The sequence below is a fragment of the Coturnix japonica genome, chromosome 4, assembly GCF_001577835.2.
Source record: "Coturnix japonica isolate 7356 chromosome 4, Coturnix japonica 2.1, whole genome shotgun sequence".
NCBI lineage: Eukaryota > Metazoa > Chordata > Aves > Galliformes > Phasianidae > Coturnix > Coturnix japonica.
In genome coordinates this window covers 12,983,412-13,006,096 of record NC_029519.1, presented here as the reverse complement: position 1 = coordinate 13,006,096, position 22,685 = coordinate 12,983,412, and the positions used below count along the sequence as shown (strand labels likewise).

At 38.9% G+C, this 22,685-nt stretch overlaps 1 long non-coding RNA gene across 2 annotated transcripts in view; it reads left to right on the top strand.

Moving 5' to 3' along the window:
• LOC107312776 overlaps positions 1-22,685 on the top strand; it is a 52,552-nt gene that overhangs the window by 18,308 nt on the left and 11,559 nt on the right. Inside the window, exon 5 of one of the 2 annotated variants that reach the window (XR_004306994.1) lies at positions 1,105-1,757. The exons of the other annotated variant lie outside the window; for it this stretch is intronic. This is a non-coding gene — a long non-coding RNA (uncharacterized LOC107312776). Of the gene's footprint in view, positions 1-1,104; positions 1,758-22,685 lie in introns of those variants that run through there. 2 annotated transcript variants of the gene reach the window in all.

Sequence of the window (22,685 nt, the reverse complement as noted above, 5' to 3'; positions counted from 1 at the left end):
GACTGTTATTTCAGAACATATTTAAGCACAGATGTAGTTTTAGTTGTGGACTGAATAGTGCTTTTTCACAGAAGCAGTTTTTTTAAGACCAACGTTCCACTAAAAATAGCTGTTACAAGTTTCTATTATTGTTTCTAAAATAGAAGTGATTGTGATTAAATATTAACTGCTTTGGAATTCCATGTCAGCAATAGAAGAAATTTTGATTAAAACTCTAAATTTACTGCAAAGATTCCATACAGCACTCTAGTTTTATTCTAATACCCAGTTGCCATCAGGCTCCAGAAAATGTATGAAAACAGAGAAGATAATCCATGGAGACAGGGAAATTGGTAGGCAGCCAGCTCCGGTACTAACACAAGTGGGTACAAATAAACAAACTGTATAAGCTGTCAGTGCCAAGCCAGCTTTTGCTGAAGCCATACAATGAGACTGCAGAAGCATGACATACATGAAAACTGTAAAGAATCAAAACCAGCAGGCTGGCTAATCAATTTATGCTCTCTCTCCTTTATTTCCTAACATCTTTTCACAGGTTTACTGTGAAATGAGTTACTCGTTAATGTAAAAATATTGGGATATACAAGATGGTGTATGATATTGAAATGCTATCAATGTTCATATAGTAGTACCTTCTACTGAATGGTCTGCTGAGGCTTTTCCTGATTTGGAAGTCTATTTAGGAAGCAAACCATCCTGATTTAATTTTTATTCTTTTCTTGGATTCTGTGGGTTAGATCTGCAATTGTGTCAATTGCTCGTGTTCTCCTGATGGTGGTTTTTGTTGTGTGTTTTGTTGTTGTTTTCTGAGAATCCACTGTCCTTGGTATAAACACAGTAGATCCGTGGGAGAGAAATCAAGACAGCTGTAAGCCTGCTAAAGCTAAATGAATAGTCCCCTGTGTGTTTTGACATACCCTCTTCTGTGGCATAATCTGAAGCATATCAACAGTAACACTGATGGGTTGCTTTCCAGAGCATTTTAACAATGTTCCATATGCCATTTTGTATTTTAGTGAACCTGTTTTCTAACATTAGAAAGAACATTGTTTTTGCAAGTGTGCCATTCTACTAATTCACACATAACATTTGGTTTTCTTCAAGCATTGGTTTTGCTTCCATGATCTGAAAGTTGCATTGAGATGAATCTGGTGAGCAAATAAAATGTTTCTCTGACATTTACTCAAGTATCTTTTAACTGCATTAATAAACCACAGAGTAAAGTTTAAAGCATTGCCTACTGTACAAAAAGTATACAAAAAAGAAATTCCCCCCCCCCCCCAGCACTAATCTATGAGCAAAACACTACAATTTCTATTCATCAAATATCTTTAAAGAGAAAAAACAACAACAACAACAACAAAAAAACTGAGCATGAAAATGTCCTTCAAAATGTACAAATGGTGTTTTCACTGATTGGTTTTAAAGAAGACTGAGAAATATCCCAAGTGTTTGTTGTGATCTATGCATGAATTCCCTCCAATAGCACCGACTGGCAGAATGAGGCTCACCCTGCGAGCAGGGTGGGATAATGCTTGCTTTCAAGCAGATGTGCACTCATTAGCAATAGTTCAGATTCATCAGTTTGTGGGCATTCTTTTCAGCCAGCTGTTTGGTGTGGTGGTGTGTTTGTGTGTGAGAGGACAAGTTGGGTGGGGGAAGAGTGTGATTTTTTTTCCATTAAGGTATCTGCATTGTAAACAATGCTCGGTTCTGCATACTAATTTCAGCAGGCATCCAGTGTCAACACTGACATTTTCAGTCTTTCTTTTATGTCGCGTTTGTGGAAAGTGACCTGTTTTGTTTGTGGAAGCTCTGGAATCCCACAGGAGAAGGATCACTCAGCACCATGGCCATGTGCCAAGTACAACTTGTTCTGAAACACAGTGGCTCTGAGAAGTTGCATTATCAACTGAAGCACAATGTCAGCATAGCAGGAGGTAGGTTAGACTGTTGATTAGCTGAGTTGTTATGACCAGTGTACCCTTCTGAGTACACACCACTTCTGCTGCAAGGCTCTTCCCTTTTTCTTTTCCTTTCTACTAATGTGTTGTCTCATACTCTACTTGGAGCTGGCTACTATGGAACTCAGCAATGACTTCTCTTAAAGGACTGTAATGTATTCAGCACCTGTGGTGTATGCTGGGAATTGAGAGCCTGCCTTCTTTTATGAGGAATAATTTCTTAGATTGCTAAATGGTTCAGAAATCATTTTATCTTTGTGGTAAATACTAAGTATAAAAGACGGTAATTTAAGTTTTATTTCTGGTATCCTATTTCTTTAGCCCATACTGTGAAGGCAAAAGTCTAAGAGTCATATAATCATAGAATAGCTCAGGTTGGAAAAGACCTTCAAGTCCAACCACAGCCTAAGCATGCTACTATAACAACCCATTGCTAAATCATGTCTCTGAGCACCACATCCAAATGGTTTTAAACACATTCAAGGATGTTGACTCAGCCACCTCCCTGTGGAACCTATTCCAGTGCTTAACAACACTTTCTGTAAAGAATTTTTTCCTGATATCCAACCTCCTCTGGTGTCATTTCCCCTCATCCTGTCACCTATCACCAGTTGAGAAGAGACCAGTCCCACTCACTGCAATCATTTTTCAGGTGTTTGAAGAGAGCAATGAGGTCTCCCCTCAGCCTCATCCCTCCTGGGACTGAACAGTCCCAGTTCATTCAGTTGCTCCTGATAGGGAATATTTTCTAGGCCCTTCACCAGCCTCGTTGCCCTTCTTTGCACCTGCTCCAGCACCTGAGTGTCTTTTCTGTATTGAGGCACCCAAAACTGAACACAGTACTCGAGGTGAGGCCTCATCAGTGCTGAGAACAGGGGCAGGATGACTTCCTAGTCCTGCTCACCACACCATTCGTGATACAAGCCAGGATGCCATTGGCTTTCTTGGCCACCTGGACACACTGCTAGCTCGTATTCAGCTGACTGCCCATCAACACACCAACGTCCCTTTCCATCAGGCAGCTTTCCAGCCACTCCTCCCCAAGCCTGTAGGGTTACCTGGGGTTGTTGCGACCTTGGCCCATCAATCCAGTCTATACAGGTCCCTCTAATACCTTTCTGCTCCATCTAATCAGCCAGCTGGAAAGAATAAAATAGCTTAGGCAATAATAAAGTGAAGTGGCTCCTGGATTTTGGTAGAATCAATGAAGCTGTTCCTTCATTTTAAGTAAATCTGTTGCTAGCTCACATTTTCAAAATAACTGCTGGATTCAATTCTTTTGACATTTATCATTGACTCCAGACACAAAATTTGAATCCAGATCTGTACTTCAGTATCTTATTCCTTGTGAAGTTATAGATCAGGAAGTTTTTGCTATTATAAAAGTAATGAGGAATTAGAGAAATTAAAACCAGATTTAGTTCTGAATATTGCATTACCCTCATAGGATGCAAGAATGTTTTGAAAAAGGACATGGCCCTTCGCTGCTGGAAATCTTATTATATGAGCAAATCAATTACAGAGCAGTTCAATGAAAACAGAAGCTAGACTTTAGTTTATGAAATTCCTTTTCAGAGCTTTGAGTTTGAAACAGTTTTCAAAAACACTCTTTTCAATTAGCTGCCAGAACAATAAGATTAGTATTACATAAAGGAGAGATTACTGTGCAAAGATGGTGACTTACACAGGATTCTGTTTGTTTTCTGTAGGTCACAAAGTCACTACTAGCTACTGGTATTTGGTTTGTTTAAAACAGTTCAGCTGCTCATAAGCAGCACTAACTGAAATGAACTAGGAGGTCAATTTCATTCTGTTCAGATTCATAGTTCAATAATAGTAACAAAGAACCAATTGCAGAATGTTACTGATGAAAACCCATTGATGAACAATATTGCAATTTTTGGTTTATTATTTCTCTGTGGAAATGAAAAGGTTGATTGTTGAATCTTCAATTTGGCAGGCTATTTCTGCTGACTTTATCAATGGGATAGATATGGGGCTAACAATATTTAGTCTTTTTTTGTTGACTGAATCCTTGTGAAAATTAGCTTTTTGCAGGTGCGAAAGACATAAGGTGTGCTAAAAATACAAATGCATTCATATTGTTCCAAGAACTCCTGGTTAACACAAACTGGAAAACAAACTCAAATTTACAGATTTTAACCTGAGTACTGAGGAAAGAAGGTATATCAGCCCAGGGTGGGAAAAAAGTGCTTACTACAGAAAGATTGTATAAAATGAATTGTCAGGTAGAAAAGAGTCTTCTGAGCTTTGTCCAAATTTCTACACTTCCATATTCAGTCCTTGTGTCCCTGATATGTTGTGAAAAACTGGTCTGTATGTGCAGAAGGGGGGTTCATAGACTTTGATCAAAGGGTGGGCAGAGGGATTTGTGCACCCAGTGCTTCCCCGCTGCACGGCAATTGCAGGAAATAGCAGCAGTGTGTAAAAGTATAAACCTTCCCAATAGTATTGCACCAGGAATCTGAGGCTTCTAGAGCTTGGCAGGCTCCAATGGCAAGAGGGAGGAGCTTATTCTGCTTTTCCTTCTCCCTGCTGCTAAGGGCTGGTGACTTATGAATCTCTTATCATCTTTTGCAGTCTCTGCTGCTTGAGGCCAGGGCTGGTGAGCTAGGTACATGAAAGGGAAAGGTGACAGCTGTAGCAGGGGCAAAGAGTCAAGTATGTTTGTATGATATCGGTACATAAAATGGAAGAGTAAATGCTTAAAGTTGGGCAAGGTAAGTGTTGAGCTGGATGCAAGGAGAAAGCAGATGCGTAAGAAAATAAAAAATAAAATAAAATAAAAAGAAAAGGGTATAAAACTAAGATTCTAAGTTTCCCTACTAGAGATACCTTACTGGGGATGAACATGCCCTATTAGTGAAGAATATTGCCCTGAAAGAGAATATTGAGATAGTACTAGTGAATATTATCATAATTTCTGCATTCTGATTCAAATCCTAAATATTTACTCATATCTGCATGTGAACGTATAATGGCAGATAATTCATGATGTTGGAAACTTCAAAATCTACTGGAAAAGGAAGATAATAAGGTCATATAAAGAACTGAGCAGCAAAGCAACTGCAGCTGTCAAAAGCTGCAAATTTGCAAATTCTGTTATCTAAATTGAAGTATGCAAAGTGCAGTAAGAAAATAAGCATAGAGGATGAACTGAAATACTCAAAATGTTACGCTTTGCTTTTTGATCAGTATTCAGTCTGCTACCTGTATTGCATATCCCACAGAGCAGCCTGCATTATCACACCATCTCACCAAAACCCCTTGCGAAGTTCTCTGTACAGTCTGGCACTGGGGTGACATTTAGAAGCAGTGCTGGAATGATCCAGGAGCCTAGACAAAGCCTGTAAAAATCACTGTTTTAGGCTAAGCTTGAAGTCCCTCAATTTTAGTTTCCAGAATGTACAATGGAAAGAAATCCACCTTACATTCATATTTCATTTTATTCTGCTTAGATTCTGTTTTCTCAAGCACTTTTTCTTTTCAAACATCTAGTATATCTGCTGCATTGTATCTATGAGAATGTGTTTTGTTTTGTTTTTTTCCACTAGCCTGTAATAATTAAGAAATAGTCCTACTAAAATTAAGCTGTAACCTATTTGCAAGCTCTTTGTCTCTGATCTGCTCAGTCAAATACTGAGTTTCAACTCAATCTTAGTGGTGATAGTTGTGTGATTGCAACCTCTGCTATGTGCTTATCAACCATCTTCACTGTGGTTGTCAGTACTTTGTCCTTAACAGTCTCTGTTCTTTCTCCATGGTTGCAGTTGTGTGACCATTTCTACTGTTATACCCAAAAGCGTAAACTGAAACAGGAGGAATATGATTAAGGATTTAATGTGAACCTGGCAAACATTGTGTCATTGAAAGCAAAAAGCACTTCCTGTGAATCAGAACATTTAAGCTATTAAAATGGATAAAAATACAACAGAATTCACAGCTATGCTTGTGATTTTATTTGTTTTAAAAGGAGGTCCAATTCTCTGCAAGAAAATGCCATGGGTACTAGAAAGAGGCATTTTATCATGTTAATTAAGGTTGTTACTATACAATTTTTTTTGTATTTGATCTACTGTATATAAAACTATATAATAATAAATGCTAAAAGCTTTAGTTTAAATGACAAGTTTTTTTCACCTGTGGAAGAAGACAGAGATTGAAGTGTAGAATAATAGGTCTTATTCACCAAAATGTGAACTTTCAAAATGAATTAAATGTATAAGTCCCCATCATCATCATGTTTCTCCAGCTTCTTGCCACAGATACTGTAATGGTATTACTCCAGTTTCGTTGGCTATCACCTCTTTTGAGATCTTGACCTATTCACCGAGCTATGCTGGCTTCACGTTGATATTAATTAAATGAATCCAAATCTTTCCAGCTTGACACTATAATGATGTTTAATTCATTACAGCCATGTTGTGATATGGTGTGTGCACCTTTGCAGTTTGGCTTGTTCATGTTGTAAATTAGTAATTAAACTGAGCTGACTATCTGAATGACCAACCCATCTAAAAGCAGCTTCAAACTACCTGTGCTTCACTGTATGTTACTTCAGAATGTTGCCATGCAAATTTAGGCAGCTGTTCAGTTGTTTTTTTTTCCCTAAAAATATATTGCCATAAATTACTGGTCTGTCATATGAAAAATATAATACCTGTCTTTTTTCACTGTAAGTGCAATCTGGGTAGCTTAACTAGCACTTCACAAACTCAGTAGTTTGAGTTCTCTAGATGTAAGAGGTAAAAACCCAAAGAGGATTAAGGAGGGAACTCTGAGAGGTTAAAGAAGTGCCTTCATGTGAAAAAGGTTGCAAACAAAATAGGGCATATTTGAACTTATTCTCTTTCCAGTGCTTTAGCTGCAAGGGGCCTCGAGCATACCACATGCTTTTTCACTTTTAGGGGCCCTCTACGTAATACAAATTGAAACCAGGGCATGCCTTTCCTTAGAACCTCTGCCAGGCGTTTTATTTTCATAGCTGTCAACTTTAAAATCATGCTTTCCTGAAACTGATGTTTTGATGGAGGTGGGAGAACAGAGTAGGCAAGTGAGTTCTGATTACTTGAATGAGATGCTTTGGTCACTGGTATCCTGGCTGACCCTCTCACATGGGAGTGGGGAGCAGCAGCAGTCTAGACGGAAGAGGCCAACAACTAGCTGTCCACTCAAGTTTCAGATTATAAATGAGCAGTCTTCAATTTCTCACAGATGTTTGGCAGCCACTTTGCTTTCACTCTAATCGTAAGCAGGATTTCTTACATTTCAAGAATGTGGTGACCAATAGACCTTCATAGGGTAGGCTACCGCTATAGCTTCAGTGCTGATGATTCCATTGCTGTGGTTTAAATCTGTCAACTAGAAAACACCATGAAATCACTAGCACTATTCAATCACTCAGTCCTGGTACATCTTCCTTTAAAGTATGGGGGATGGAGTGTTTGTTTCATGTACATTGTTAACTGTCAGCAGGTTTACTCTGGAGATAAACTTAGTCCTTTAAATCTAAAGTCAGTACCTGTAAAGATTCTTCAAGGTTTAGAAGCAGATTATTATAATCTCTTCCAAATTATAAATGAGAAATAAACTCATTCATTGTTAGCTGAAGTGAAAAAATGATATATCATACAGTGTGTGTGTTAAGTTGGTTAGTAAAATAGTATGTAGGAGTGATGACATCAAAAGATGGTCAAAGGGGCAAGGGGGGGGAATGGTTTTAAACTGAGACAGGAGATTTAAATTGGATTTTAGGAGGGAGTTGTTCACTCAGAGGGTGATGATGCACTGGAATGGGTTACCCAGAGATGCTGTGGATGCTCCATCCCTGCAGGCATTCAAGGCCAGACTGGATGTGGCTCTGGGCAGCCTAGTCTAATGGTTGGTGGCTGCACATAGCAGGGGGTTGAAGCTAGATGAGCACTGTGGTCCTTTTCAACCCAAGTCATTCTGTGAAAAGAAACCCAGTGACAAATTTCATAGGGTATGAGGGAATATTGCAGATTATGCCTAAGATGAAACAGTTGTATGCTGTGTAGCTGCAGACTAAGATTGTTGCTCAGCAACAATTTGATTTGTTTGTTTATTTAACTTATACTTCAGAATATAAAATGATGAGAAACATATTACATCCTTTAAAGTTACCCCAAATATGGAAGAACACAGTCATCATAGCCCTACTGTGGGCCCTCTTAACAGGGATTCCAGTGTTGTATTATGCAATACCAAGAGAAATAGCACACTTCAAAAAGGGAACAGAAAACCTCAGCTGAAGAGAGGCCCACTGGGTTGTGAAATAATCTCCCAGAGGGGGTGCTGGGGAAAAAAATTGGTTGGAGTATTTAGGAACTGATGTACAAAGTCTACTGGAAGTGCAAGGAAGGGGGCTGTCGTAATTGAGCAGAGCAAATGAATGCTTTTGTCTTATATTATAAAGGGTGATCATGTATCATCCTGTGCAGCAGGATGTATAACTGAAGTTTCTAGATACTAAAATCTAAATAACATTAGAACAATAATACTGTTTTACTGACGTAGTGTAAGACGTTCAAAGAAACTTGAACTCATGGTCAGGGTAGAGACAGAATATGGACAGTAAGGTCGTAAAGGTCAGTAAGGCATGACACCAAACGTGTTAGCCAAACATCTCTCTGAAAATGTTTGCTTTGTTACAGAAAAGAGAAGATTTTCTATTAGAAAGGAGGATGACTGTGTTACTTTAAAGGACTTTTAAAAATATTAAAAGGGTTGGCTGGGACCACAGAAATATTTGAGAGTGTGGGTGAGTGAATGCAAAGGACTGGTTGAAGTGGCATTAACACTTCAGAAAGAATCAGTGCTTATAAAATCACTCTTCTGCACTTATGTACTGAAATTACCTATCTGATTTGTCAACAGAGGAACAAAACCTGTCAGCTGACCTGAGGTTCTGGGAACAGAATTAGAAATGCATATTTGAAATGACAAATGCTCAAAAATTATTCAAGCAGCAGACCAAGAATTATTGCACAGAATTGTTGCAAATTACCTTGCATAATTATTCCATCATTTGAAGTTTAAGCAAAATCCCAGTTTCCATGGGTTTTCAAGCTGCCTACATCAGGAAAACATGATATAAGCCATTTGTGTTGTGTATTCCCATTCAGTTTTCCAACTTCAACGTTTGTGCTTCTGAAGGTGGGAATGCCATGTATTGCTAGCCAGCATGTGGCTGTAAGGAAATGTATCCAGTTCATTTGGATCTGTGTGGGTATTCTGTAGCTTTCAGTTCTAAACAGGCTTCCAGAAATCAGAGATGATCCAAATATGTGAAGTTACATTTTTGGAAAGCAATGCAATTATGGAGAAGTCTGTGTCGAGGACAGACAAATGGCTCGAACACTCAGGAGTCCATTTATAATTTGGGATTTGTTTTGAGATAAGGCATGTCAGAAGTCACATAAAAAATAACAGGAGCGGCACAGATATATTTTGAGAAAAGAAAACCCTCAGAGAATTTAATGAGCAAGTAAGTTTATTTAATTTCATTACTTCAATCAAAGATCACCCGTTCCCAAATAGTGCAGTCTTAAAATGATGGTTAACTTCATGAACATGTGTTCATTCTCAAGGTATTGATTTAATGTTTGACTTGATTAGTATGGATGAACATGCACTGTAAGAGGCTGTATAAAGTTGGCTTTCTGAATCTGCATTTTTGAAAGGGTATAAATTTGTCCAGCTGCAGTCTGCCTTATTCTTTCACCACTATGACTCACATGAAGCCTGTCTCTGATGCCTGATGTCAGTGGCTTTCAAAAAGCATTCATGTACTGGCAGATGTGCAGAGGCAATGCTGAGTGGAGGAGAGCAGAGTGCTGCATAATCTTTCTCAGAAGTGCTGACTTTGGGGAGTGTGCTCTCTTTTTGCATTGTTACCAACACATAGAGTGTCATGAATTGACAACTTTGTAACACAAAGCAACAAAAACAAAAATATTTATAGTCCTCAAGAGTCAGTTTCAAATATACCCTGATGTTTGTTCACCGTCTTTAATCCATGCGCTTGCAGTGCGTTATCTTGTATTTCTGTTGCCAAATAGAAAAGCAAGGCCAAGCAACTTCCTAGGTAACACTTCACTGTAAAGTCTAAACAAGAAACAGAGATCTTCAGGCATAGAAGTCTGACTCTTTCTTTAAAGAATGTCATTCCAGTTCTCAGAGAAAGTGAGATGCGATTTACAAATGTCAGCTCATCACAATAATTGTAATAATCGGTAGTGATAGCAACTGGTATTTCTTCTATGAACTTCTAAAATGCCCAAAGTCTGTGATTCTCTAGAAGGCTGCGTACGTTTTTAGGGAAGCAGCATTTCTGTTGAACATATTTCCACCTCCTTGAGATCTGTGGATTTTCAATCCATATTACATTTTGTACACCCCTTTTTGCAAGAGTCCAACTTCTGCTAAAGAGTTTTGTTTCTATCCACAAACTTGGTATTTTGTGTTCTCTTCTTGTTTTTCCAGAATGGGTCAGTTTGGAGAAATTTCTCTGTCTCAATTTATGGTTATAGATATCTTCCCTTTTGGTAAAATAAACAAACAAACCAAAAATATAATTAGATTGTTGCCATTGCTTTTTACTGAGCTTTTCATCCTCTGAAAAACAGCGTATAGGTCATCAGCTCTCTTAAGGGAGATTCAGACTGGCTGGGAAACATGAAATTCCTGGCTCCTGCTACAGTACCCAGACCACTAGACCACATATTTTTGTGTCATGGAAAATTAAAGCCCATTACTTTGCAAGCCTTCTTGATCTGTTCCTTCCCTCACCCTGTTTGTAGTGCCTTTTACTATGATGAAGACACAAAGTTCAGATTTTAGAGTTAAAAATCAGCTTTTAACAACTTCAGCAACTACAATTTTCTGAAGAATTGTACTTTTAATACCCTAAATATTCAGACTACTGCCAGGTCAGTCAGCATTTCAGCGTGGGTTGACATTGTTTTCCTCTGGCAGTAAGCAGCCCACATTATGACTTCACCTCTTAAATTTGCTCAAGAGGTTGATTTTCACTAGAAGTGCAGTTTTTCCAAGCCATATTCAACTTAACCATATCATAACTCAGGAATTTAATTTGTTCCATACTGTTTCAAGTGCCACTCTCAGCAGTTGAATGGATAAGACTTTATTTTTTTGGAATCCTGAGGGCGCGTAATTTGTTATGTTAGCCTTGTATAAAATGTAAGGAATCAAAGGAACAAAAAATTACAGCACTTACATAGAAGTACTTATATAAAAGTACTTATGTGTATGTATGGATACAAGTACTTGCACAGAGATATCTAAACACATATGTCTGTGTGTGTAGTGGTCATATTCTTTTCTGGAGAACTAACCTGGTTCATTTTTTATATTATCATGCAGATACTGCTTCTCAGAAAAATGCATTGCATGAAAATTTGTGCTATTCCACCCTCCTCACAATAGTTTTCTGGGCAGTAAGTATTATATAGATGTTCTAGGACAATCAGAGATATGCCCAGAGCTTTGCTCTTTCTTGGAGCAGGGATGGTGAGTAACCACAAAGGATGTAATGGTAGTTCCAATACAGCCTCAGAAGGAAGCATCTGAAGTGCTCTGGATACTCTAGGCTGTGTCACACCAGTTTGTCTTCCAGAAGACTCTCCCTCAAATTAAATATGGCTAAAACTGACACAGAAAAAGAAAAAGAAAAAAAAGAAAAAAAAAAATAAAATAAAATTAAGCTATGGGAACTTTACTAACCAATAGGAGTTCATTTTAGTTAAAGCACTATATAGCAGTTCAGTTCTTTCTTTTATACCCAGGAGGATGTGATAGTGTGTATCTTGTAAAAACAGCTGCTGCTTTCATGCTTGTGTTCAGGAACGAGATAACTGCTGCAGCTCATACCTCTTAACATCTATACACAGGAGTCATACCAAGCTCCCTCTGTGCTGCGCTCGCTCACATGTTGGGCTGAGGTCCAATATAGGATGCAAGAGCCTGTGTGATAAATACTGAAGATTCTGTTGAATCTAAATTTGTTCTTCCTGCTGTGGGGATGAAGTGGGAAAGGAAAAATCTTCTCCATATTGTCACAGAACTGCAGAATCGCTTTTGGCTGCAGCCCTAGCGATTCTCCTTCACAGGAGAAATGTAGTGCAGAATTAAATGAGGTCATGGTATCATTTCCCTCACACCAACTTCACTCTGGTGTGTAAAGGGCTGATAAGTATAGAGCCTCATATCAAAAGTGTGTGATGGGGAAGAGGAGAGGAGCAGAATAACAAGGGAAATGAAGGAGAAGAGCTTAGGGCCCTTTCTACTGCCCTTGTGAAGGAAGTTCATGGTAGTTCACAGGTGGTCTTCTGAGGAGGCAGTATCTTCCTCCTTCATGGTACTGTTGCAATCATCCTTATAGCAGTAGGTTATTGTAAATGCAATAGCAGAGAAGCTGAATAGTTCACCTGCGAGCCTGTCAGTTTGATCTTCTGCTGCTTACCTCAGTTATCTAACTACATTTTGTGAATGGCGAGAGTCACCACCCATTTGTTGCTCCTGCACTGGTCAGGAAAGCAAATGTATTACTTTTCAAAATGGCATGGCAGAAGTCCAAGCGTATCTAACAGAGGAAGGAAGCAATCTTATCAGCTTTTCTGGCCCACTGATAAAACCATACAAGGAAATCACTCTGCTTTAAATGAGGAAAAGGAAGTCTTTGATGAAATTTAGAACTTGCCTTGGGAATCACATCAATGGAAATGACATGTACAAATAACCAAGCATTTCAGTCTGGATGAAGTGGTTTGTTTGTAATATCAAAGCAGAAATATCTACAGGTTCTGACAAACTTCCCCATGGGGGATCAGTTAACATCCCTTCTGGCCTGTCTACTTGGTCATGTACTTTCAATCTAAACTGTTCTTTATTAAAACAAGAAACAACAACAAAAAGAACCACGACCAATATGATTTTAGCTCCGTTCATGCCACAGAGTCTAATTTGCAGTCACCACTGCAAAAGAGTATCTCGTGTATTGGTATTCCAGTCCTATTTTGTACTAAAAACTCTAATTTTTCTAAGCAAATCTTAAGATTTTTTTTCAATATTTTGTACTTAAGCAAATATTTCCACTGGCAGTGTGTCATGCCACATGAGAATACTAGTTCAGGTTTTCAAGGGCTCCAGAATCTCTGCAGTGCACCTTATTTTACAAAGCAGGCATATCCAGGTACCTCATGTTTTGCCTGTTCTTGCTTCTAGCAAAATAATTGTACTTGCTGTGACAATGAAAAGAAAACAATCCCAACTTTGGTTGTCAGGTTCAGCATTATTAGTATTCTTATGGTAGCTCACAGAAGTTGGTGAAAAAACAACAGCTTTGATGTTGTTTAGGTCTATAGTCTGCAATAATTTGAGTTGCAGTAAGCTAATTTCAGAGTAAGGCTTGAAGTAAATGTATGTTCAGTCAAAAGCAAAACACCATTGTATTTCAATGATATGTGTAATTAGGGTTATGGCACAGGTTATTTGTCTTTGATAGATGCTATTCTTCAGGTGCAGATCCTGGTTAATGCTGAATGCCTGTATCTTCCTGCTGAATTAATAATAGTGACAGGTGTCCAGTTTCTAAGCTTATTTTACAATATAAGAATGAAATTAACCTACAGTACAATAGAGTGCTCCACAAAGTCTGGACTTTTGATACAAGTGTTGTACTTGTTAATGTCGCTCTTACATTTGAACTTCAGTAAGAAACAGGAAGGTCTGAGCAAGCTGTTGTGGTTGCTGTATGTTGCTTTCTGACAGCTGAGACAAATAAGCAAATTGATTGCTAAAGCTATATTCTATAAATTAAGCATGAGTCTGCGCATGCTTAAAATACACAAAAATTAATAATCAAAACCAGTATACTCAATTTAGTGTGCCTTGAGAGCAGGACACTCGTTAATTGGCTATCAGTGAAAGCCAGAACCCTACTCTTGCCAAGCTCTCTCACTTGCACCTTTGGCCACCTACCAGTCATTGCTTTGGTATTCCAAAAGATTGGTATGGGTATTTTAAATTTTGTTTCAGTGTATTTGGTCTTGTCATTTTCATTCTTATAATAAGTGACAACTGCTGTTGCTATTATGGGCTGGAAGTTCAAGGCATTATTTCTTTTTTAGGAATTTAAATGATTTCTCTGAAGAAATGAGCAGATTTTGTACATATATCAAGTAGTGAGTATATGGGAAGGAGAGCTGTATGAGATTCCTTCCTTCCTGGAGCAGCTACTGGAACAACTACTGTTCACATCAATAAAGCAGAAGTGAAGAAAATGATCCTAATGCCATCGTAGTACTGTGATGGGCACTGGAAAGTGCTGCAGGCAACAGAAAATGTCCTCCTTTCCTACTTACAGTTTTTCTATTCTAATCAGACCAAAAGAGAATTCTGACTATTTTACATACTTCATTACTTACTTGTTTTAAAGCCCCTTGTTTTGTTATCATGGGCTCATTCTGCGGTTTTCATCCTGATTTATCAGAGTCCTATTCTCTCTGACCTTTAAAGTACAGCATGTTACTGCAGCAAAGTCAGTTTTCCAGTACCAGAGAAATGAATCAGTTGACATATCCATGGCCTTTTGCAACTTGCAAAATTTATGGGGCCGTAGGATCTTTGTACAGTTCTGTCAGGCTTAGCTCAGTACGTGTGAGCTAAGGCAAATCTTAAAATCTCTCTGTTCTGTCCTACTTTTGTGCACAGCAGAGGTGAAAGTATACATCTGAGAGCACCCACCCAAACAAAAAGAAAGCTTTAAGTTCTTGCAAAATCTGCTGTACCACTGTTTTCCATCTGTCAAAATCTGATAGTTCTGGTTGCTGGTCATTTTTTCAGGCAAAAGAGGCAGAAGCCGGAGTATTCAATCATCCCATGCAGTATCCGCTGTAGTCAAAACAACCTCAAGCAAAATGACATATGCTGCAGACCTCAGCCCAGTCAAATGATTCCTTCTGCTCTAACAAGCTCTTTAAAGTATTTATAAGTTTTTCTCAAGTACTCAGACTGCCTTCCACTTCTAGTCCACTTTCTATTATCTGTAATTTAGGGCAAGACTCTCAGATAGAACAAGGACACATCCAGGCAGGCTCTGTACAAGCTCAAATACATTCTAGATGTAGTATAGACAAGAACTTTGAGTTATGCATCAGTGTGATGTTTTGTCATCCACATACACACATATGTACATCTGTATATATGCCCTGATTAGTCTTCTGGAACAGATATTAAACATCAGTGACTAAAATGCTGAACAAACTGTGTGTTAAAAAGGAAGGATATTTCAGGCCACTTTGTTTTAAACCAAAACGTAACACAAATGGCATGCTGAATTTCTGATGGTAGGATTTACCCTTGGCAGAAAAAAAAAGGGGATGGACTGTATAGCAAGGAATTTCAGTTTACAGGAGCATCTAGTTGTGTTCCAGATGTGTTTCCTCGTTGTCATAGTGGACTAATAAGCAAATAGTAGATAGCAAGACCTATATGTTAGTGCAGTTGCTTGAAACTCTTAGAAATTAGTGGATGGGAAGTTATTAAAATACAGCTTCTCTGTGTGTTCTCTTCAGATTCTGGATCATTTCTTAAAAATAGATCACACCTTGCATGTGTAACTAATACCGTGTATATCTAGAGTAATTTCATTGGCAGAAACCCAGGGGGAGTTCAGGGGAGACCCATTTTGTGCTCATTGAAATCATCAGACTCCCTCCTTCTCTCCTGGAAATGCTTAGCTGCTGAAATGCTTATCAAAAAGCGCAGCAGCCCCACATTTGAGTTTGATTTCTCTGTGCACTGCCTATTCCAGATGTGGTGTTTTTTGTACTCGGTATAAAAACGCAATACAGACAGGTGTGCCACAGGTTTTAGTCTTTAATTAGGTCAATTTACAATTAAATCTGGCAGTAAGAAATAGGTTAATTGCTTTAGGCACAATTTAACAAGAATTAGCCCTTGTATAAAAATGCTTCTCTTACAAGAAAAAAGCATTTATTTTTCTGTAGGGAAAGGAGGAAGACTTTGCTGTACTTTTGATATCAAAATAAGGAAGTACTACTTTTCATTCTCACAGATGACCAAATATTCATGTATTAAATAGTACATACAAGCTATAATCTTTCATAGCTTTTTCAGAGCCCTTTGTAGGAGCATCCCAAGAAGCTTATGGAAGACATAACAGTCTTTCACTTTCTTTTAAGGATTGCAAATATGAGAAAAGTTTCGCATTCTGCTCAAGCTCTGATAGTGCCACTGATGTTCTAGGCAAGAGTAACAGTGAGGGTTGACCCCATCTGCTTCTCTGCACTTTTTGTCTGACTGGTGAAAGAAGAGAAGCAAAATAGCAGATGGCTCCTCCCCTCCCATGAATGGATGGGATCTTATTGTGTTGCCAATTGGGTTCCTCCAAAGTGGTTCAGCATCCTGCAATATGATTTTCACTGGGACTTTGACTCCCGGCAGTCAAGTATTCACAGTAACATACCCCAAAACTTGTTATTAGGCAATTGCATCTTTGATATCATTCCTGAAGTGAATTGAACTGGAGGGGAAAAAAAAGTAAAATGAATATGTTAATAATCCTGGTAATTTCCTGTTGGACTTCATCTGACCATTAATTGCCACTGTTGTTTATAAAGCCTGCTTGGTTTGTTGATTTTATTTGAAAGGACTGATGTAGTCCTTCTATTTTGCTAACTGAAACAGAAAGAATGGGAAAAATGCAAACTTGGTACATCTTGTTGTGGACTTGCACATTTTATACTGTGTGTTTCCCAGTTTCTTGCTTCCCTAAAATTACTGCTGGAATAGTTCTGCTGAAACACTGATAGAACATACATTAGAAGATATTTACAGCTCCAAGAGCTAAAGTTTGAGTTCTTTGGCTGATTGTGCATCTGTTACGCAGGTGAATGTGCCTCTCTTCCCTGAGAACGCTAAAGCTGTGTTCCCCATCCACGACAATCTCAAGGTACCAGAAAACATTTGTAATACACTATGAGATTAATGCCACATTAAAAAAGGAAGAATGACAAAGGGTGGATGAAAGAAAAGGGTAGTTTTTTTCTTCTGGCTTGAAATTGCATGCCTGGTCTTTATTTAGCAAGGAGGTTTGACATTTATACTGTATTTATCTCAGTGTGGCATCAGAGATCTGGATTTCTGTCTGACTAAAGGAAAATCATTTCACCCCTCTGTGCCTCTGTTTCCGCCACAACCTCGTGTTCTTCTTCATTTAGAATGTAAGTTCTGTGGGGCTGAAAATTGAGTGTGCATGTCTGCGCAACCCCTGGGGCATAGATTTCAAATGCAGCCTCTGCGTATTGCCAAAATACAAATATTACTATTTCTGTTGTGACTCTAAATGAGCCATTTGATCTATTTGCATTTATTTCCTTAGCTACAAAATGGGACGATAACTCACAAGGGGTCTATGAAGATTATCTCACTAATGCTAATGAAATATTTTGAGCTTTTAAGAACAGTAAAATATTATTGAGGAAATGACATCTGTGTTTTATTAATTCAGGAACACTGTGTGATTCACCTTAAAAATACAGCTTTGGTTGATCAGGCCCATTTGATGGCAAATTAGCTCAGCGCTGTAGCTTGCACTTTGCAGCTTTGTGCAAGGAAAGAGAAAAGAGGAAGGGGCTGAGGGGAAATTTGCTTCAGGAATACCAGGAATTTGAACGATTTCCTGTGTCGAGTCTGAGGGTCCTCCTCTGCCATTCAGGAATGACACAGTGTAAACAGCAGTGAAGTAACCTCGAAAAACTAGTGAGCTTTCTATGAATTAAAAACAAATGAGCATGCAGTGTTTTAAACATGTACTGGAGAATGAGCATACCAGAAGCCTGTTCAAATTTAAATTAAGAAAAGGAAAAAGCAGTTGGTATTAAAATCTGACTCATTTTGGGTAAGGAGGTCTGGATATTCACAAGGAACCATTCAGCCTTTTGTTTCCCAGATAATTAGGGAACCTTGCTGCACACAGAACTGGCAGTGTAAGGAGTTTCAGCAGAGGGAATTACGTGGAGAGGCCAACATACTTTTTGCAGGAATCCATGAGGTAAAAAGTACGAGAATCAATGAAAGGAGAGCCTCCAAGCATTTAATACAGACAAAGAATAAAATCCTTCTTCATAAGCATTTTTCAAGTTAGTAAGAGGGAATAAGCTCTAACTATGGGTAGAAAACATCCTCAGAGATGTTGGTGAATGGCTGCGTGACTTGGTTGTTAGTAGGGCTGTATATGTAAGAAGATGGGTACACAATTTTAAATTTATATACATTTTTATTTACAAGGTTTAAGGTCCTGTTGGGAAGAAGTTATTCCTGTTACAAGATTTATTTAGCAGTTCTTACGGTTCTGTTGAATTCAGATGTGTGCATATTAGAACCAGTCGATTTTCGTTGTTAGAATGCTCCATAAAGGTTTTTTAAGTCAGAAGCATTCCAAATTCATTTCCAATTTCCGTAGCAACAGGAAACGTTTGCGATATATTTATATGTGCATGTGTATGCATATATGTGCTTACAGGGAGCATAGAAGTACAATAACCCGGGAGGCACGCTGAATGGGTTCAGACTGAAGAAGAGGGAGAAGTCTGATAACTGAAGGAGCTTTTATTTTATTCTGTGCAGGCAGGCAGGAAAGGCAGTGCAACATGAGCAAGACATTTCATTTGTGGTTGAATCCACAGATGAGCTATTGTAGAAAGTATTCTTCAAAACATGCTTACATGAGAGATGGGGCACGTGGTACTGATTAGATTTAGTACCAGCAGGGCAGTTTTATGACACAGAAACATTACAGTTGGAAAGCTGCAAAACACGTTTCAGTGTCAGCAGGCTGCCCCTTTATTGTTCCAGTACCTTGATGGGAATGAACAGAGCTCTGCACCTTCCCAGAAAGAGCTCAGCACCTTTCTGCTTTGGCCAATATTATAGTTGGAGAGATTCAAGGCTAGAGACAGTGTTTTCTTTTAATAGTCAAACAAGCTGGAAAACAAAGGAGAAAGCATGCCTCACATTCCGCTGAAGTCAGTGGTTTCTGTCTCTTTTTGCACTTTAGTTCACTTCCAGTTCTCTTTGGCAGGAAAGGAAGAGCCTGTGATTGACTTGGCAGTGTCTCCTTTCACCCACGGGTATGGAGCTCACCCCTGTCCAGCAGGGGATGATGCAGCCTTTGTGGTGCCATGGGATTCTGCTGCATCCCTTGGTCCCTTCTTGCCCATTAGTGGATAGAGTAGCTGTAAGAAAAAGAAGTTATAACAAACAAATACACAGTTTCTTTTGTTACTGTTGTTTGGTCTTCTCCCAACACGCCTCTTATTTGGTTTGCACTTTTTTTCCAGATGATACCTATGTAAGTTTACTCACTGGAACTTTCAGTTGGATTTAGAGTGGGAAAAATTCTAATCGTTCATTTATCTGCAAATATTAGTAATGAAACATAAGGTTGGGAAGCATCATACCTAGAGACAGTACAGCACTGGTATTCTCAGCATGAGTTGTTCATTGCTTTCCTCTTCAGACAGATTATTTCCCTATACAATGAACAACAGTGGCTCTTCTTTGGCTTGTGTGGATGTTCATTTAGAAGTATAACTTCCTTAATTGGTACATGGATTCAAAGGAGAATCTCAGGAGAGCAGAGTTATAGCTTTCCTTCTGTTTGAATGGAAGTACTGCCTGAACAGCACAGTAATATGCAAAAGCACTTATGTTTGTGAATGAGAAGAAATTTGAGACATTATTTGAGGGAGGTGGAGCAAATATGACATTACAGAAAACATTTCAATTGATAAAACATAGTGGATGCATTTGGGGAAATCACAGAAATCCAGAAGTCAGATAGAAAGAAAAGCAAAGCAGAATGGAGGAGGAAGAGGTCTTTACCTTCCACATAAGCTAATGGGAATTGAAAGTTTTCACTATCTTTCAAAATCAAATCTTTGTAAAGCTTGATATAAATAATGCATATCAGAAAAAAATAATTAAAAGTCTTTATAGTAGTAGGATGTTGAGAAGCAGTAATGTGATAAAAAGTGAAGTGCTAGTGCCTCCTGAGCACAGCTGAAGGCAGCTGGAAGGTGATGGGAGGGCTCTGGCAAGGCTGAGTGCAGGGAGGGAGGAGCAAATGCCTTGAAAGGAGTGCAGGCCAAAGGCTGAGCAAAAACTAATATATAGCTCGGTGGAACACATAAAATGAGATTAAAATACGTACTGAATGAATGTACTTTTATCACAGCTGAGCCAGTACTGTGGTCAGATAACAGACATTGGAGGCTGTAGGATGGCTCCACTCCGCACAGGCTACAGTAGAAATCAGTGGCAGCATTATTAGTAACATGACATCAGTTAATGAACTTAAGTAACTTCAGTAACAGCTATGCTTGAGGTGCTGGTCATTTATTTAGTAAAGCTTCTAGGTTTGGCATGGCTGCCCCCTGCCATGATCTTCTACAGCCTCAAACAGAACTAGCTGACAGGAAAGGAGCTGCTAAACAGTAGGTACATCTTTCAGCAGAAATCTCTGTTATAATGGCAAATGTGCACTCTCATACCATGCAAAACCAAAGTTTATTAAACAGCAAAATAATAAACCATGTAATGGTCCACATCATCATTTTGCACTAGCTGTGGTTCAAGCCACACCTCTGTCTTCACCAGTCACACCAATTTTCTGGGTGTTACTGTTGGGAAACACAACAGCTGAGCTCTTTGCTAGCACAGTGACAGTTCTCAGGACACCGATACTATTTTCATTTGTACTGCACTACTTTTATAAGTATACTCAGTAAAGTTCTGACTTACTTTCAGAACGCACAGGCAGCGTGGACCTGATTTTCATAAGCCTTCATTCCTGCAGTAGCACATGATAGATTCGTCTGATGCTGTTATGTTTTCCTATAGTAACCTTCTGGGGGAAGGAAAAATAAATAACTGTTTGACACACACGCAAGGAATGTTGGTCTGCAACCCAGGTCAGTGTAAGCCTACAAAATTCCTCTTGGTTTTATTGCTGGCATTGTCATTAACGATGTTCTGTGCCTGTTATCTGATCAGATTAATACTTTTTCTGTTATTTCAAGACATTCCAGTACATTAAGCTTAAAGTTGTCATTGATGTGTGTGCAGTTTATAAAATAAAGTTACCATTACCTCACCATTTCACTCTGCAATAAGATACCCTCCCTCCTAGTGCTCTGCTCTGCAGTATGACAATGTCACACCCTCCTCCCAGTGATTTTTCCTCACTGTAAAATTTGTGACTGTGGTTTTCATAGTAATTGAATGACTGTGCTGGAACAGTTGTTGCTGATTTCTTCACCTTTGCTGAGGGTAAGTGTGGAAGGTTGTTTGCTTTTAGGTGCTGTCTGAACTTAGTGCAACTGTTTCTGTAAACAGTAGTGAACAGTGGACTGAATTTTAAAAGCACTCAGAACAATGTTGCTGTCTTTACAGCCTCCATAGCAAAAGCTTTGGCCCACACTGGTGCTGTCAGCAGCCAAAGCCAGTAAGGGAATCACTGAGGAGGGATAGGGAGTAGGAGCTTCATTTTGCTGACATCACTGAGATCATGTTCTTGTTGCTGTTTCTTCCCCTGGTCCTATTTCATTTCTTGCTTTCTATGTATCCCAACAGTGGGCAATGCAGCTCTCAGCGCTTACCAGCCATCCATGCACGTACTCATGCATGATCTTTTACCTTCCCTAATTGTCATACTTGCAGTTTTCTTCCTTCTGAAGATGTTAACTGTTTTATCATCATGTAGACACATCTGGCAAGGTGAACCTTCAGGAATGGCTATTTGCATTATTCACGTGGCATTTCAGTATAATCAAACCCAACGACAGCTGTCATTCAGCCATCTGCTGCTGAGAATTCCTAAAGATAAAAAGCTATTAACAAAAAAACACAAAATCATTTGACTCCTAGGAGGCACATTTGGGCAGCTGTGGCTAAGATACAAGCAATTACATGTTGGGAAGAAGGAAGAAATCGTAGAATCATAGAATCACAGAATGGCTTGGATTGGATGGGACCACAAAGATCATCAAGTTCCAACCTCCCTGCTGCAGCTAGAGTTGCCAGCCACTAACTCAGGTACTAGATCTGTTTGCCAGTGCCCCATTCAACCCAGCCTTGAACACCTCCAGGTACAGGGAGGGCATCCACAACTTCTATGGCCAACCTGTTTCAGCACCTCTCACTACTCTCAGTGAAAACCTTCCTCCTGACATCTAATCTAAATCTTCCCTCCTTTAGTTTAAAACCATTCCCCTTGCACTATCATCTTCCAGCTTCATCAGGAAACTTGTTGTGCAGAGACTACTAACTTTAATCATCATGAGGGAATAAATCAAAATAGACTGTACTGCAGAAGATTGATTCCCAGTTCAGGGAGTAATTACTTTGATTTCAGGATTTACAGCAATGTAACAGCACAGAATGTTTTGTCTGTTTAGTCTGTTTGAACTTCCATGTTTGGACTTAGAGATACAAAAGGACGCTGCAAATTGAAACTTTCTCATGCTGTATGTAGCTTCTTTCAGGGCAGACACATCCTCTCCTCTGTTAGGAAGCGGCTTTATTGCATGAGTTTTGAGAGACTGGATGTCCTCCAGTGCAAACAAGAGATACGTG